Source organism: Neofelis nebulosa, chromosome 12 (assembly GCF_028018385.1).
Source record: "Neofelis nebulosa isolate mNeoNeb1 chromosome 12, mNeoNeb1.pri, whole genome shotgun sequence".
Taxonomy (NCBI): Eukaryota; Metazoa; Chordata; class Mammalia; order Carnivora; family Felidae; genus Neofelis; species Neofelis nebulosa.
Window position 1 is genome coordinate 41,220,949 of NC_080793.1, and position 19,363 is coordinate 41,240,311.

The 19,363-nt window shown below is 37.0% G+C and overlaps 1 pseudogene; it reads left to right on the forward strand.

The window, feature by feature from the left end:
* Window positions 1–5,614: 5,614 nt before the first annotated feature.
* On the forward strand, window positions 5,615–12,447 carry LOC131490753 (ras-related C3 botulinum toxin substrate 1-like; annotated as a pseudogene).
* The last annotated feature ends 6,916 nt before the right edge of the window (window positions 12,448–19,363 follow it).

Here is a 19,363-nt window from a genome sequence, read left to right on the forward strand (position 1 = left end):
CCCAGGACTCATCCTGTGGCTTGAGTTGATCCAATACCTGACTTTTCAAGTATTTATTAGGGCACAACCAAGGAAGGCATGGTAGTGTCTGCATCTAAGCAGCTCCCCCAAATAGATCTGATTCTTTGTTTGGAAGACTTTAAAGAAAGGGTGAGAGAACTATAAAAATCATTCAAGACTCCAAGCACCAGTACGTCTGTTGGAGAGTCCAAGAGAAGAATAAGCGGAATTTGGCGACAACTCAGCCTCTTGTAGGATTTTTAATTCTTGGTCCACCTCAGTAAATCCTTCTCCCGGTTGCCTTGCAGGCATCGGACAACAAAATGACCAGAAGATGGTAAAAGGGTCAGGTGGTAAAAATGGTCAGAAGATGGAAAAAGCAAACTTTGCCCCAAGAGCTTCTGTTTCATCAACATAGGGCCTCCTGGGAAGGAGAGCTAATGGGGTAGAGGTCATATGTATCTAGTTAGAGCTGAGATCTTGCATAAATGCACTTGGGAGTTATTAATAAGTTTGAGCATCGATGGTTATATGAGCTCTTTATACCTACAGATTGTCATGGCCTAAGGAAATTTTTGTTGCACTCATTATTTATAACCATATTCATATGAAAATGTTGTAAATTCAAGCCATAGTAATTTAAATTGTAGAATAATTGGCTAGAGTTAAATTTTACTATAGTTTAAAGATACTATTTCTCTGTAAGTCCTGTGCACTGATAATGCAATTCAGATGTTGGTAACTGGTAGAATTTAAGCAAATTTCCTTCACTACACTCAAACACTTTATTTTATACATTTTGAAATTTGCAGAATATTTCAAACAAAAAATGGACAGGAAATATATCAAAAACACCTTTGTACTCACACAATTTTGCAAATGTTTATGTATTAATATATTTACTTGAGATCTGTTTTTGAAAACGATAGAGATTCGATTAAGAGAAATACAATCTTTTTTTTCCAATTATTTCTCCCCAGAGGCAACTATCATCTTAAAGTTATTAAGCTTCTTTGTGGCCTCTTTTTATGCTACCCATATCACTATGTTTCCACATATGATATATAACATTGCTATGTAAATTGAAAAAATTACATTTGCATTCAGAACTTATTCATTACTGCAAAATTTGTGCCTTTTTACTGTCTTCTTCTAATCCCCTCTACCCCAATCTTCAGCCTTTGGTAACCACAAATGTGATTTCTTTTTCTAGGAGTTGGGTTGTTTTTAGATTCCAAATATAGGCGAGATCATACTATATTAGTTCTTCCCTGTCTAACTTATTTCACTTAGCATAATGTCTTCCATATTCATCCATGTTGTCACAAATGGTAGAACTTCCTCTTTCTTATGGCTGAGTAATATTTCAGTGTGTGTGTGTGTGTGTGTGTGTGTGTGTGTGTGTGTGTGTATACCACAACTTCTTATCCATTCATCTATTGATGGACACTTAGGTTTTTCCAAGTCTTGGCTTTTGTAAGGAATGCTGCTATGAATATGGTGGTGAAGATATACTTTTAAATTATTGTGAATATGATTTCATTTCCTTTGGATATATTCCCAGATGTGGAATTGCTGGATGATATGGTAGTTCCATTTTTAATTTTTTAAGGATCCTCCATACTATTTTCCAGAGTGGCTGTACCAGTTTACATTCCCACCAACGGTGCATAAGAGTTCCTGGGGCACCTGGGTAGCTCAATTGGTTAAGCATCTGATTCTTGATTTCAACTCAGGTCATGATCTCACAGTAGTGGGATCAAGCCCCATGTTGGGCTCTGTGCTGAGTGTGGAGCCTGCTTGGGAATTTCACTCTCCTTCTCTCTCTGCCCCATGCAAATAAATAAATAAATATTAAAAACAAGAGTTCCCTTTTCTTCATGTACATGCCAGCATTTGTTATTTCTTGTCCTTTTGATGATGGCTATGCTTATAGGTGGGATATGATAACCCAGCGTAGTTTTAGTTTGCATTTTCCCAACAGCTAGTGATGTTGACCTTCCTTTCACATACCTGTCAGCCTTTTGTATGTCTACTTTGGAGAAATGTCTCCTCAGATCCTTTGCTCTTTTATTAATTGGGGTATTTGTTTAGCTGTTGAGTTGTATGATTTCTTTATGTATTTTAGGTATTAACTCTTTACCTGATACATAGTTTGCAAGTATGTTTTCTCATTCTGCTGATGGTTATGGTTTCTTTTGCTGTGTGAAAGCTTTTTAGTTTGTAGTGTCACTGGTTTAATTTTATTTTGTTGCTTGTGTTTTAGGTGTCATATCCAAAAATTCATTACCAAGACCTATGTCAAGGAGCTGTATTCTTATGCTCTAGGAGTTTCATGGGATCCATACCTGGATCTTCCTGCTTTTTTGTCTGAAGGCATTTTCCGTCTGCAGAACAGTGTTCCATACTTGCTTTTTTTTTATTTTATCTGAGAGCATTTTCTTTCTTTGGAAAGTGCAGCCCTGATACCCCAGAAGTGCTAAAGAGTTAAAACCCCGGAAGAGTTAAAACCCTAAACAAATGAGAGATTACAGGAAAACATGAGGTTAATACATCCAACCATGATTTCATAGTCAGTATTTCCAGAAGGAGAATAAGTAAAGGATTTAAAGAACAATATTAACTAAATTATGCAAGGAGGATCACAGATACAGCAAAATTCACAAAGGTGGTTTGTGTGCATAATCTCAGAGCCCAAAAAGGATTTAATGCATGGAGGGGAAACTCGTCCAAGGATCAAGGTTTGGAATTATGCTGAGCTCCATCTTTAATTGATATCATTTTCCTATTGACGTATTCATTCCACAAGCATTTGTTGATTCTGAGTTATATTTCATATCTTTAAGAGTTCCTAGAAGAAATAAGATTTGGCCACAACATTGACACACTCATTTACACAGCCTTTGTTGTTGTTGTTTTCTTTCCTTTATTCCTTTCTCATTTTTCTACTTTTTCTTCTTCTTGTGCTTATCTTACAAACTACTTACATCCAAGTCTTTGCTTGATGATACATGTTTGTGTAATACCCCAGACTAAGGCGCATGATCTAAAATGCCTTCTGTGCACTTACTCTCCTTTTATTTCTAGCCATTTGTTTTTAGACCAGCCACATTAACAGTAACCATACAGAATATCATTTGCTGGTATTCTGGAACAGGTGATAGTAATTTCCATCCCTGTACTTTTGCCTGATCTCACATATGGTCTTCATAGCCTAACTACGTGACATGCATGTCAGCAGTCAAGACAAGCCCTCACCCACATGCCTGTGGCGGTGCTGTGGTCATTACCCCTTGTCTGAAACGCCCTTTACCATTGCCTTTGAAGTCCTTCTTCTCCTTCAGTATTTCACTTCACAAAATAATTCTCAAAGCTGAATTATTATCTCCTCCAAATTTCCATACTACTTTGTCAAATTTAGGAATTGTCATCATGTTTTGTTCAAGATACTGTCATTCAGTTATACATCTGTGCAAATTCCTGTACATCAGGAATTTGTGAGTGCCTTGAGAGCACGAGCCGTGACTGCATCTATTTTGTATAGTTGTAAATGTTGCATCGCTGTCTGTGGAATAAGCTAATAATAATCTGATCAGATTAAAAATCTATTTTGAAGATATTTTTAATAGTTTTGTAAGCTGGATTTAACTAATTAAATAGATGATAAATAAAGTATAATTATAATTTTTTAATGCTTATTTATTTTAAGTAAGAAAGAGGGGAAGAGGGTGAGTATGTGCACTCCTCAGGGAGAGGCAGAGAGAGAAGGAGAAAAAATCCCAAGCAGGCTCTGCATGGTCATCGCAAAGCCCTCTGGGGGGACTCCATGTCACACACTGAGATCATGACCCGACCCCAAGTCAAGAGTCACATGCTTAAGCTACTGAGCCACCCAGGTGCCCCTGTCATTACATTTTTTAATTTTAATATTGCTACTTGTCTTAACTATTCTGAAAAATAAAAACATGTGGTAAAATGTAAATCATATGATTTGCATAGTAGGCAAGTGTGTTAGATTGAAACTTTGTCCATAATCATTTATCTTTACCAACATCACAGCTTTGTATTTGCTTTAGCATATGGAGAGCATTCCCCCTCATTTATAGATTGTGGATTTAGCTATGTTACTTGTTTTGGAAAGAAAGTATGTGTATGAAAATGGCAATGAACCATTGACGAATCAAGACCATAAGGGGACTTGCATGATTTTGTTTGTATGTGTGTATGTGCATGTCTCTCTCATTACCATAGGAACAGCTTCCCTTGGTTTTTGACTATCCTTTCAACCCCAGCCCCAAAAAGATACAAATGGTGAAGACCAAAGCCATCTAGAACTGTATTCTGGAGAAGTGAAACACTGGCTTGAGAGCATTATGTCAGACTTTACCACCCATAGAAATTCTAATAGTAGATTTTATCATGTAAGAACTGTGAGTCTAAAAAATGGCATGATAAAAGAGTAAGTTTATTGTTAATGGCACTTTCCCTGATTTTATTATTCTTGCCAATTTTCTTTGATTAAGTAAACTATCTACAGGTTCAGATAAGTGTTAGCCAGGTCATGTTTTCACCAACTTTTTACAAAGAGCCTCAAAAAAGATGAATTATCAGCTTTAATGACTCCATCTTTCAGTTAAAATCAACAGCAACAATAATATTAAAAAACTTTAGATATTAAAAGGGAGATGTTATCAGTTTCTATTGACTCACAGTTATAGGTTTATCACATAACCAACTATATTCCACTCAAATAATGCTTCTGGCACTGGAAAAATAATTACACTCTTTTTTTACACTTAATAAGTCCCATAAATCATAATGCTTAATTTTGTGGCACACTATTCCATCTTACACGTGACGAAAAGAAATGTAGCTATCCTTAGTGGGAAAATAACATAGCAAAACTATTATTAGTAAATAAAAATTAGTAAATAAAAAAATAGAAGTCTGTAGATGCACATTATTAGTTTATTTCATTGTTTTGGCCGCTCACGGTTAATGTTAAATCCTTGAATCCTTATTTTTCAGTACACTTCTTTATTAAAACTAGAATGTAACCATAATTCAAACTTAGAACCACAGCAACACTTAAGACAGTCACACCCATTTCAAACCAAACAATTCCGGTCCAGTTGGTCTCTGTAGGCTCATTCGTGCATTTCAAAATAAGACAACCCAGGGCATTTGAAACTAGCTGAGAGTAGCAGCCACGCTTTGAAAATGCTCTGTGGAAAGAGGCTGAATGTGCAGTTTGCTGCTATTTGAGTTTCATATAGGTTTGAAAGAATCATAGAAAGTTATTGAGTTTCAGAACTTGTTAGTGGAGATCTAGGAATATTTTTTAGTTTTTGCACCTTTCAAATTGTTCATGTTCACTGCTTTCAAAAATACCTATAAATATGCCCCCCCCCATTTTTAATTACAAATGTGTATTACCAAGAGACCAAAGTTATTTAGGATCATAGTGTCTCAGGGTTGGAAAACATATAAAATGTTATTTTTCGAGCTTTTCCTTCAGTCTTAGATTTCAAGGGTCAGCCAACTCCACAGCCTGAAGACCAAGTCTAGGCTGCCACCTTTTAGTGAACTTTTATGGGAACACCGTTACGCCTATATGTGCATTATCTCTGGTGGCTTTTGCGCTACACTGGTACAGGTGAGGAGTCGCAACAATGCTGAATGTGCTACAAAGCCTAAAATGTTTACTGTCTAACCCTTTACGGAATATGTTTACTGAATCCTGCGGTATTCAGTAATATTCAATATACATATTTACTGTAGAATTGTACACAGTGCAATGAATAAAGTAAGAAAATTGGATAATTAGCATTTAAGTAGTTGCTTAAAATATATAGTCAACTAGAGACAATTCAAGTACTCAGCTGATACTGCATAGTTGTGAATTCAGTGTTTTTCTCTACTCCAAGAATTGGAGATGTGCCTTGTTAAGCTTCGTGAACTAGACTTCATTTAAAAATAAGGTATTTAGAGGGGTACCTGGGTGGCTGAGTCTGTTAGGCATCTGGCTCTGGGTTTTGTCTCAGGTCGCGATCTCACGGTTTGTGGGTTCAAGACCAAGAGGGGCTCTGTACTAATAGCATGGGGGCCTCCTTGGCCTTCTCTCTCCCTCTCGCTCTGCCCCTCCCCTGCTCATCCTCTCTCTGTCTTTCTCTCAAAATAAATAATTAAACTGAAAAAATAAAAATGTGGAACTTGTAAAAATAGTCATTAGCTCTAGCTGGGTGGCTGAGTCTGTTACAGGCATCTGACTCTTGGTTTTGGCTCAGGTCATGATCTCACAGTATATGGGTTCAAGCCCAAGTGGGGCTTTGTTCTAAGAGCATGGGGCCTGCTTGGCCTTCTCTCTCCCTCTCGCTCTGCCCCCTCCCCTGCAAATCCTCTCTCTCTCTCAAAATAAATACATAAACTAAAACTATGGCACTTATAAATAGTCATTAGCTCTTTTATAAAATTGAGATTTTTATTTGTCTCTAGATTATTGTATGTATTTCATAAAATAAAATAAAGTATATTTTGATGATTGAATCATTTTGGCTACATGATAATCTTTATCGTGATAATTATTATTATGTTCTTAGTTGAAAGTAGCATCTCGTCCAATACCCTGATGTCAAAGCTTCTGACTACCACATTTCGCTCCTGACCATTTATTATCAGGAGCCAAACATCACTCATAGAGCTGGATGCTCATTTGTGAAACAGCAAAATTATAGATCTCTCTGTGAGCTTTAATTATTACTCCAAATCTATTCCCTAAAAAACTGATATTTGTCTATCAAAGAATGCACATTCCTTTTGATTCGGAAATTTATTCCAAAGTATTTCCATCATAAGTTATTCTTACACTTGTCCACAAAAGTATGTTTTATTTTGTAGTAGGGGAAAAAGATACCTGCCAACTACCTAAAGGCCAATAAAAATAATTAAATTGGTATATCCAGCTATTAAGAATAATGAATTAGCTTTTTATTAAGTTATATCTATAGCTGTTATGTGTATTACGTAATCAAAAGAGCAGGCTGCACAAGTGTGACTATTTCTTTTCCCCTGTCTCCTGTCTTCAATGTCATTGCCTATGTATCTTCCTCTATTTAGCTTGAACATGTTGCCTGAGACAGGTGCTCCAAACAGAAACCCAGTCCCCTTTGTACCTGCTCAGCCCTTAGCTATTGTGAGTCAGAAAGTCTGGTGAATAATGTCGCCAAAAAGACTCTCAAACACAAACTCAAACCTTCTACTTCATTCTGTGACAGCTCCAGGACAAGCTCTTGTTTCTCTTTGCTGAGTTTCTGAACACCTGCAATAAACTCCTAAACCCTATCAGGAAGCAGTATTTTCTTCAGGTCTTACAATGAATTCCCCACAATGCCTTCAAGCAATTGTTCTGAAGAGACACTTGATTATGTCAATCTCCTTGTTGAAAACTTTGAATGACCCCACTGTTCCTTGCTACAGCCTAAGCTCCTGTCATGGTTTATCTTTTCTTTCATGACCTAGCAACTGCTGACCTCTTTAGTAGGGACCACAAATCTCATATGCCGACAGGAACCAGGAAGGAGATGTAAATGAACAAAATGAACCTCATGGGGTGCATTTCCTCTTTCATTTGGAAAGCTGCCCCTCAGCATTGGCCAGTGTTGCCCTCTGTGTGTGTCCTGTTTCTGCCTTTTTGCTCACCGGTAACTACTGTTACTAAATAGGCAAGGCTAGCTCTAATATCACTTTACTTTCATAGCTGTCTGTGGCCAATGCTTCCTCTGTCTCCTGCCCAAGGTCAAATTAAATGTCCCCTCATCTGTGTCCAGAACACTCCATATATAGTCTTAAGATGTTCTTTATCACCACGTATTTTAGTTTTTATTTGATAGGTCTTTCTTCCTAAAATGTGATCTCCATAAGAGTAGGAAGCATAACATTTATTTTGTATAATTCCCAATGCTGAGGCCTTGGATATATAATTTGGCATTTGAAACGTCGAAAAGTATGAATATGAGCAAAATGCTTCCAGGACTGTAGAGAAAAGGATGTGGTTATTCAGTCTTAACATCGAGGGGGATGGTAAGTGCTTCACAGGGAGATGATTTTTCAAATGAATCTTGTAGAGCAAATAGGAATTTCCGGGAGAAGATGACAGGGTGAAGGATGGGGGAAAGTCAGAGGAAGGGATTCTGTACTCAGGAAACAAGCATTTGCAGACTGACACTGAGTGTGGCCTGGGCTGGCAATGACGGCCGTCCACAGTGCTCACTTGCATGGGTTTAAGACAGTGGGAATTAGGGATGAGACAGCACTCTGAGTTCAAAGGGATGGGCACACTTTAAGTGTCAACATAAGGTCTTTGGATTTTATTTATGGGATGTCGGAAGTCAGGGATTTTGAAAGTATAATATTGGTGTGATTTATCTTGAATGTGTTACTTAGGAAAAAAAATATAGTTCTTTCATCTATGCAGAGATTAGCTTTGAAGACAGAAACACAGGCTGGAGAGAGGACACACAGAGGGGGTTGCTGAAAATATGAAAAGTACAAAGGACGAACCTCTGAGTTTGAAGAGAGATCAGAGTCACAGATGATAGACACACTGAGCTTGCAGTGTATGAATTCTGCTGCCTTACCAAAGCGGACAAGACTTAGCCAGATTTTTTTTTTCTGGCTAGAAAGCTGACTGCTAACCCACATGCTTACTTCTTACTTATTCTTCATCACAGCCATGTCCCTTCTGGGAGGAAACATATGAGGTATGAGCATCTTGAGGAAGTTGCCTGTGAGTTGATTTATAGCATCTTTTTTTTAAACTGTATTTATTTTTGAGATAGAGAGAGGGCAGAGAGAGAGGGAAAGAGAATCCCAAGCAGACTCCATGCTGTCAGCATGGAGCCAATGTGGCACTTGATCTCACTATCCTTGAGATCATGACCTGAGCTGAAATCAAGAGCTGGCTGCTTAACCCACTGCACCACCCAGGTGCCCTATAGCATCTGGTTTTAATTCCAAGTGCTGTAGGTACCAATAGAAGTTCAGTGCATTAATAAATAGAAGAAGGACTGATGAAATAATTGTGGTAAATAGGAGACACCAGATTGTTAATATAACTGGAGTTATTACTTTTAAATCTTTTTAGTTTTGACTGCCTTTCTGCTATTTTGCCTCAATGATTTGAGATAATGCTTTCTTTAATAATTAAGTGTACCAATGGGTTGTTAATTTTTACTTAATAAAACACATATTGTGTTTTAAGTGCCACATCATCAAAAACCTTATACAGATTGAGCTTTGAAAATTTAATTAAATTTTCTCATAAAAGCTGTCTGAAAACTAGTCTGTGTAATGTAGCTATATTATAAGAGGGCTCATACTGAAATAGTGCTAAAGATTTTCAGTCAATTGAAGTAAAACCGAGAATAAAATTAAAATTTAAGAAGATAATTCATTTCTTTATTATTGAATTAAAATTACAGAAAAATGTACATTTGCAATCAATTAGCATATACATCATCTTCTATATATTTCAGCATATATTCCTTAATGCTTTAATATACACAATTAGGAAAGGATATTCAGTTCATTGTTTTTTCTTATCTAAAAATGGTTAGGGGTGCCTGGGTGGCTCAGTCGGTTAAGCGTCCGACTTTGGCTCAGGTCTTGATCTCGCGGTCCGTGAGTTCAAGCCCCGCGTCAGGCTCTGTGCTGACCGCTCAGAGCCTGGTGCCTGTTTCAGTTTCTGTGTCTCCCTCTCTCTCTGACTCTCCCCTGTTCATGCTCTGTCTCTCTCTGTCTCAAAAATAAATAAACGTTAAAAAAATTAAAAAAAAATAAAAATGGTTAATCTTGTGAACTTTATCTGTTTAAAGAGGACCGTTTGTGTCATTTATGAATAAGCCCTTGGCATGTGTGAGCACCAGTTCTATGTGGCTGTTCTACGGTAACAGAAGTGAAATGAACACCATTTCTAATATATCACTGTTGCATGCGTCTCTCAGTATGACCCAGCTAAACATCACCAAGGCCACTTTACTCATATCTATGTTTTCCTAATAATTAAAAAATATTATAGAATATTCATAACTAAAGTGGGGACAATGAAATGTAAAGTCACTCTCCGTTTTGAGGGGAGAATGAATTGTTAGTGTTTTAGAAAACGTGGCAGTATGTAACAAAAGATTTACCAAAGTCTTCTGGAGAAGGTGTGGAAACAAACAGGCAGAGAGCATAGAGGATTTTTAGAGCGGTGAAAATACTCTGTGTGAGAATGTAAAATAGATATCTGTAATTATATATTTGCCCAAACCCATACAATGCACAGCACCAAGAGTGAATTCTAATGTAAACAGTGGACATCAGGTGATTATGGTATAACAATGTAGGTTTATCCCTGGTAAAAAATGGTCCGTTCTCGTGAGTGATGTTGATGATGGAAGAGGCCGTGCGTGCACCCTGGGGAGCAGGGGGTGTATGAGAAAGCTCTGTATCTCCTCTTAATATGGCTCTAAAAGAATGCAGTCTTTACCAAAATTATTGCTGGAATTATTTTTCATAATGCCAGAGCCTAGAACACGTATTTGTCTTCCCATCTGCCCAGAGAAACACTGAAGTGACTGTAACTTAGAGCTACAGAGTAATACTGAAAAGATTTAAAAAAATGAAAGCGAGAGAAACAAAAATGTCCTCTATAGAGGAGAGACCGAGTTATTGTAAGAGAGGGAGCACATGATATCATTTTAGCATTTAAACTAGATGAAAACTTCTAGATTGATGGAAACTTAGTAGTAGATGTTTCCATCTAGTAGATGGAAACTTCAGGTTGAAAATGAGATTGAAGAAGCTTTCAGAGAAGATGGGGCCTGTGTTTTTCAAGGTGTCTATGCATTCCAAGATTAGGAAACCTTGCTGGCTACAGAACAAAATACAGAGAAGCAGGATCCAGTCACTTCTCACCCTCTGCACTGCAGAAGTCCTGATCTGGATCACCACTTCTGTGTCGGGAGGACTGCAGTAAGCAGGTCTCCTGCTTCGCTTGCTGAGTCCCTAGAGGCGGCTCTCAGCAGTGTCAGTGCAAGACCTTTCAAGCCAGATCATATTGCTTCTCTGCCCAAATCCCACGAGTTACTGCTTCTCTTGAACTAGAGGCCACATTCTTTGAGCGACCTCAGAGTCCCTAACCAGTCGACCCAGCCCGTCTCCCTGACCTCCTCACCTCCCACCCTCCTCCTTGCCTCGGCCCCTCTGGCCGCTGGCTTTGTTATATTCACATGGGCTGAGGATGCTCCAACTGCTGCTGTTTGAATGGACACTTGTGTGGGCCCACACTGTTCTTCCCATAGGTGTTCACATGGTTAACACTCGCTGCTTCCACGTCTGCACAAATGTTACCTTCTCAGTGAGATCTGCCCTAATTACTGGATTTAATAGAGAACTTCACCCTTTGTTAACCTCCACAAACACCATGATGCTCCTTAACTTCTTTCCTATGTGTTTAAACTGTTAACATACTGAACGGTGCCTTTATTATACTTATTACGCTTTTCTCTCTCTTGATGTAGTGTAACGTCTATAATGATAAGTATATTAATCTGCTCTATTCCATAGCGAGAATCCCAGAACCTAGAACATTCTTTGCACATAAGAGGTGTGTTACAAATGTCAAATCAACCAGTGGTGAAAGAATAACTTGAGCCTTTAGATTTAAAACCACAACAAAAAAAGCTCATTTCCTGTTTCTGTGCAGTTTTCCCCAGCTTTGGGTGGTGACCGCTGCTGGGCTCTGGCTTCTCATTGGCCGGAGGGTGAGGTGGCCTGGACAGCAGCTCAGGCACCTTGTGCCCAGAGCCCTCTGCTTCTTGCCTCACCCAGCTGCCAACCCCCAGATCCCAGACATCACGGTCTGGTGGTGGGGGATGGGGCTGGAGGTAGATCTCACCTACTGACAGTTACACAACCAAGGCATTTCCTGGAGAATATATCTCCGCTGCCTTTGTCAACTATTCTGTCAATGTTATGGCAGATGGAAAACCACTGAATCTGGGTTTAGGGGATACAGCCCGACATTAAGATTATGACAGATTACACCCTTTATCCTCTCCGCAAACAGATGTATTTCTCTTGTGAGTCCTGCATCATTTGAAAATGTTCAAGCAAAGTGTTACCCTAAGGTGGAAAGCCACTGCCCCAACACTCCAATTTTCCTGGTAGGGACTAACCTAGATCTCACAGACGACAAAGGCATAATTGAGAAACTGAAAGAGAAGAAGCTGAGTCCTGTGATCCACCTGCATGTTTTGGCCCTGGCTAAAGAGAGCAGCGCTGTAAAATACCTGGAGGGCTCCACTCTCACTCACCAAGGCCTCAAGATAGTGTTTGATGAAGCATTCAGCTGTTCTCTGCCCGGCTCCAGTCAAGAAGAGAAAGAGAAAATGTCTGCTGTTGTAGATGTCTGGACCCTCGCCTGCCCTGTCCCCTTTGGAAGCTTTGTACATTTTGCTCAAAAATGATGAAGCGTTCTACTCAGTGCCTAGCTTCTGTTGCAGATTAGTTTTTTCATAGAACCATTTGAACCAAGCCACAGTTTTAGGTTTTATTTGTTTAAAGTATAAGACTTTAAACTTCCACATTATATTAAATTTAGTCCTAAAATGGTAAGGTTTCTTAAAGCCTTTTGTTTTTTTCCAAAAAACAAAACAAAACAAAAAAACCAGAAAAACAAAAACAAAATCCTATTGTTGCTCAGATTAAGAGTTGCCAAAATGCATTGTGAACCGAGTCACGTTGTTGTACTACGAACATCCAGCACTAAACCTTTGTTTTTAAGACCTTTGTTTTTAAGAAGAGATGACAGTGTGTCAAGTTTGGAAATGCAGACACTTTCTAACCAGTCTTTGCTAAAAAAGCAGCACAACCTCCTTCAAGAAATGTTGCCATCTAACCACCTGTAATTAATCAAGCAGTGTTCATTCCCTAACACTGTACTGTATGTCATAATGGAATGAGTGTAATGACTCAACTCTTTGGGTCAATCTTTTGATTGAGTGACATTAAAACAAAACAAAACTGTGTATTCACTTTAGCTGAGATTTTGAACAACCCTCTTACTCCCTTGTTTCTCTGATGAACCATCTGCTTTAGCGGTGGGCGGACCCAGGAACAGGGGGGGCGGTGTGTGGGCAGCCCAAGTCCTGTCGTGAATGAAGAATGAAGACAGTATTTTGACGAAATATGGAGGTTAATTTATACTACATGGTACATACCATAATTAAACTGAGTAAAAGTGTCATGGGTAAAATTTTAAAAGGTTAATTTCTGTCTAGTGCAGTGAATGATGAAGAAAGGTTGGTCTTCTCACTGTGTGCTTTAAGTTTTTCCTTTTTCTTAGACCTGCCATCCCTCCTGAAATTGGGCATTTAATTCATCTTTAAACTGGTTTTTCACATAGTTGCTTACTTAGTGCCTTTCTTACAGAAACCCTTATTAATGAGCAATATGCCTCCTTGTATTATAAAATCTTTCTGATAATGCATTAAACAGTATTTTATAGATTAGTAAAAGCACGTTCCTGTTTCCTTGTTACTTTATTCAAAGCTAATGCTTTTCTTAGTTCTCTAGTAACTAGGTGTAAAAATCATGTTTTGCAGCTTTACAGTTTTTGAAATCTTTTAGGTATTCCTAAACTATGAACTTTCTTAACGTCACTATCTTGCCAGATCACCAACACTGTACTTGACTAATGCTGACCCTCCTCTTTGCCTCACCCCCTTCCCCCACCCCCCACCAGACACATACTTCCTGTTGCTCTGCCTATCCATATTCCTTTGGGTCTTCGAGGTTCTATAAGCCTGTGCTCCTGCTAATGAAGTTCTGTACAGCTTATCCACTGTCAAGAATGCAAGGTTGGGCCTTTCAAACCCTAGCACAATTTTTTTCAAATTGACAGTTGCAGAATTGTAGAGTGTTTTTACAATTGATCTTTGGCTAATGCAATGAGCAGTGTGTTTTGCATGTATGACTTAATAAGTCCTTGAATCATTAAAAAAAAGTGCCCAACAGAATGAATTAAAGACAAGAGAAATCTGTAGATTGTAGTGAAATTAAATAATATCTGTGGATAAACAAAAATGTTTGAAAAGCTTCCAGATAGAGAATCAGAATAGAATCATTTTGGCTCCAGATTTGTTCTCAACAGTCTGAGTCTTCAGGAGGCATTTGATCTGTGCTGTCCAGGTTCTAAGTCAAAATACATTGGAATCTAGACTTACATACTTTGCCAGATAGTAACCAAAAATGAATGCAGAATAAATATTTTTTAAGGTTCACAGGTTGAGGTAAGTTTTACTCTCACCAAACATATCTGAAATGAGTATTAGTGAAAGGTATACAATACCAAAATGAAATTTTAGTCAATAATTGTGATTCACAAAATAGCAAGTCACAACTAGAATGCAATGGAAAGTGAAGCAAAGCAGAGAGGGAAGCAATGGACCTCCACTGTAAGTGGCTCAAATTAGCACAAGCAAGAGAACTCCAACAGATTTTAGGATAAAAGGACTGAAAAACCTTAATATTATAATTAAAAATACGTGTACATTTTGCCAATGAAAAGGCACTAAAAAGTCTCTGAGAGACACAACCAAACCACAGAAAATATTGAAAGAAATATTGAAATTATTGAAAGAAAATATTGAAAATATGGAGCAAAATCATGACACAATTTTGAGCTTTCACTGGTGTCTTAAAAAAACACACCCATTTGCTCTTCATGCCTGTGCTGGTTGGTCTCTTTCAGATTTCATAGGTACAGTTACATGAAATTATACACTATTCAGTAGAAAGGTGTATTTCAATTCTTCTCATATTGGGGATGCTATTTAAACTGCCTTTAATAGGGGCGCCTGGGTGGCGCAGTCGGTTAAGCGTCCGACTTCAGTCAGGTCACGATCTCGCGGTCCGTGAGTTCGAGCCCCGCGTCGGGCTCTGGGCTGATGGCTCGGAGCCTGGAGCCTGTTTCCGATTCTGTGTCTCCCTCTCTCTCTGCCCCTCCCCCGTTCATGCTCTGTCTCTCTCTGTCCCAAAAATAAAATAAAAAACGTTAAAAAAAAAATTTAAACTGCCTTTAATGTATATAATCAGCACTTATACAACCACAATAAACATACTTACAGATGAGATAATCAATTTTCTAAAATAAGACATCAGGAAATGGGTATATCTGTCTTATATCTGGGTGGTAAAGAGGGAGATATAGTCTTGTGTAGAGATGATGCTTTTTCCTTCTTTTATAGTAGTGCGGAGTCACCATATCTGTTTAAAGATAATGATTCAAGATGGAAGTGTTTAAATATATGCTTACGGGGAACCCTTAGAACAGAAAAATAAAATAACACACAATGGGAAAAGAAGCAGCTTCCTCTGGTGATATAAACTCACTGAACAGCTCACTTTTAATACAGAGTTAATAGAATGCATCTACACTTTATAACTTTAGGACAAGAGCCACACACATTAAATGTAAAGTTATGGTGATAATTACCAGAAAAGCTGAAAAGAGAAATGGTTAACAGTTAACATAAAATATGTGTTTAGCCTCTGAAGAATACATTAATGTTACTTGTATTCTTTTCTAGTTGTGGCATTTCAGATGATTTCACTGATTTTTTAAAAACTTTGTGTATTTCTGTGTTTTTGCAATTTACAGCCAGGAAAAAAGTGATAAAATTATTAAGCTTAAATGTGTTCAGTCTTATAAAAAACTCTAATTTCAGTTCTAAAATTTATAGTGTTTCCTAACAAATTACTGTTCCATATTTCATAATCCGTTTCAGTTGTCCAGCTTTTTCTGTGGCAGTGTTAAAAGGAATGTAAAAATCATATACTGGGGGAAACACATTTATCAACAATAATTATAACTCACTGTCTCAAATGGGTGAACAATGGTATGAATACATTTTGTAGATACCAAAGAAAGAGAAAAATCCAATTCTGAAAAGCAGTTATACTGATCAAGGACAAATCAGGAATAGCTCCACAAAGAATGTAAAAATTTAGTTGTGTTTGAAAAAAAGGAAGGAAGGCATCTTTATCTGAAATGGGAAGAGGAATATTCAAAAAGCATGCTACGTAAATAAATTTAAAAGCACAATTCACAGCTTGAGGGGATGGATAGCTGTTAATTAATTTCAAAAGGTTACTAAGGTGATTTTTCTCCTTATATTGAAAATAGAGTAGTATTCATTTTAATTCAGATTTAAATGCCTGCAAAAAGAAATCTAGGCAATATGACTTAGCCAAAAAATACACGAAGACCACAGTGAATTACTACTGCATACCTAAATGAGTATATTACAGGTTAAAATTGTGTATATAATAGCTAAATTAAAAAAAAAATCTATCCTTAACAGCTGTTGAAGTAAAGAAAGTAGACCCTTACACACTGCCAGTGGAAGTGTAAAACCATGTAAAACCATATAACCACTTAGAAAACAGACTTTAAAAATTTTAGACCACATTCTTAAGTATTTGTTTCATGAAAATCCATGCAATTCGCTCTTCCCTAATAGTCATGAATGCGGAATTGATGTACTTTTGTGCTGTTTATAGTGTTTTATATTTGAATCATACACAAATCATTTATGCTTCTGCATGTTAACATTTATACATAAATGGTTATCAATTCCATAGCACAGTTTATGTAAAAGATCTCTATGTATGGCAGTATTTATTTAAAAAGCCTCAATAATCTAAAAATATTATTTTTTTATTTTTATTTTTTTAATATATGAAATTTATTGTCAAATTGGTTTCCATACAACACCCAGTGCTCATCCCAAAAGATGCCCTCTTCAATGCCCATCACCCACCCTCCCCTTCCTCCCACCCCCCATCAACCCTCAGTTAGTTCTCAGTTTTTAAGTCTCTTATGCGTTGGCTCTCTCCCACTCTAACCTCTTTTTTTTTTTCCTTCTCCTCCCCCATGGATTTCTGTTAAGTTTCTCAGGATCCACATAAGCGTGAAAACATTATTTGAATAATACACTTTATCAAGAATCAAAACAGGGGCACCTGGGAGGTTCAGTTGGTGAAGTGTCCGACTTTGGCTCGGGTCATGTTCTCATGGTTCTTGAGTTTGAGCTCTGCATTGGGTTCTGTGCTGTCAGTGCAGAGGCCACTTAAGATCTTCTGTCTTTCTTTCTCTGCACCTCCTGGCTGGCGCTCTCTCTTTCATACAAATGAATAAACATTTAAAAAAAAAGAATCAAAATATTCTAGCATCTGGCCACATGTGAATAATGAATAACCTCAAATTTCAATAATAACAGTTAATGAGTGATCTTAAAACCACGTGGTCTTGACCAAGAGAATTAAAGATTACATAGTAAAGTGACATTTTTAGTCTCACAAGAACGGAAGGATTCTGCCCTCAATGTACCAGACAGTCCCATTCTAGTGAAACAAAAGTTAGCATCCAGCCTAGATGCACCAACATTTGTTTGCCTCTTCTCTGGGGAAGAATAAATATTGAAGAAAAAATTGTAAGTAATAGAAAGAAAATTGTGCAAGATAAGGAGCAGCACCAAGAGAAATCTTCTTTTGCTCAGGGCTGCAACAGTTTTACTGATTGGTCTGACTTAAACTACTCTCCACTGTTTAACAATATGTGGATGTACCACAGTTTCTTCCTGAAATATGACACATATCCAACTGAAATTTTTGTTTAACCCAAACCCTGTCTTAGTAGCATTTATGTAGCATTCGTAATATTTGTAAAAGTAACTTGAATATTAGGCACAAGCAAGATAAATTGGTTTCTGAATAATGGACTTCTTATTCATTAATAAGCAAGCATATTAGCAAAAATAATATATCAGAAATTATATTCATTTTAAATAATGTTGAATCTAGGTGTTAGTAGTGTCAGTTTCAGACTGATTTTTTCAATACATATAGTCATGTCTGAACAATACACATGACTGACTCTATAAAAGGAAAGGAAAGGGAGAAAAAAGTTTTGCTTCCATTGACTAGTGACCATGGATTCATTCTTGAATTGACCATTAACCCACAGGGTAACTTTTATCTCTTTTCCTTTATACCTGCAGGTTTCTGATAATCTCATATCATTTGTCTTTAAGGTCACTATTATGAATTTGTCTTTAAATATATACTGAAATTCAGTGTAATATTTAACATATACTCAGTAAGATGTACTTTTAATAAAAATATTTATCGTTAATAAATTATTAAACTGCATAATCAACCTAAACTTATCTTAATGCCCAGGACCTATGCATCTTGCCAGCTTAAATATTATCCTGCAATTTGAAATGCAGGAGAGAGAAGAGTAATTCTTATCAGTTCTAAACTCATTATTGTGTGAATGTGTATAACATGACCCATTCATGTTTTCAAAAATCAAGACAATGCACTATCCATGCACACTATATAAAACCAGTTTAAGAATCTGAATTCATTCTATTGGCCTAAAATCACTACACCGTTAGTTGACTACTTTTCAGTAGCAGGGATAAGACTAATATAAAGCAAGCTATGCAAATTTTTATTTTTCTGTGACTTCCTGGGTCATTACCGTGATCTATGTGTAGATGGAATAATGGGCCAAGTCTCTCTGATCAATGGCAAAGACCTCAGCATGTTACATAATAAAAAGCAGTTCATAGCTTTCTTACAGCGTATTTATTTTAAATTAATATTCATTAGCTTCTGCATGCTTGACACCAAGAAAAAGTGAATGCAAAAGTCAGTTGCAAATAAATTCCATATTATCCTTATTAGCATATTTACATTCAAATGTCAAAAAAAAAAAAGAAAAGAAAAATGCTAGGTTCTAATCATTCTCAATGGGATATGCAGATAAAAAGCCTGGCTTTTATCCTGAGAAATAAGTTAGTTAGTTTTTGCAAATAACATATATTTTCTAACCTAAGTAGGAAATGAAATGTCCTAAGAAAGAAAATGTGAACGCACAATCATTCTTGTTTTATGCAACAAACCTCACTAACTTACATCTCCTACAGGGACTGCTAGTAATGGTAATGAAACAGTAGTAATATGAATGGGTACGTTAGTGCTGAATATACCCTAATATTCATACTTTATTTAGGATATCTGAAAAAATGAAATAAAAATTAATTAGCATATTAAATATTATATGTATGTATCATATATACATATTATATATGTGTGTATATATGTATATATATTTTATATACAACACATAGATCTTCTAACCAAATTGTTTCCACATGTACTTTAAAAAACTCCTACATGGACACAGCTATAAATTATGAGAAATTTTAAATGAATAAAGAAAGAATTCATAAGATTTCAGCTTTTCCAC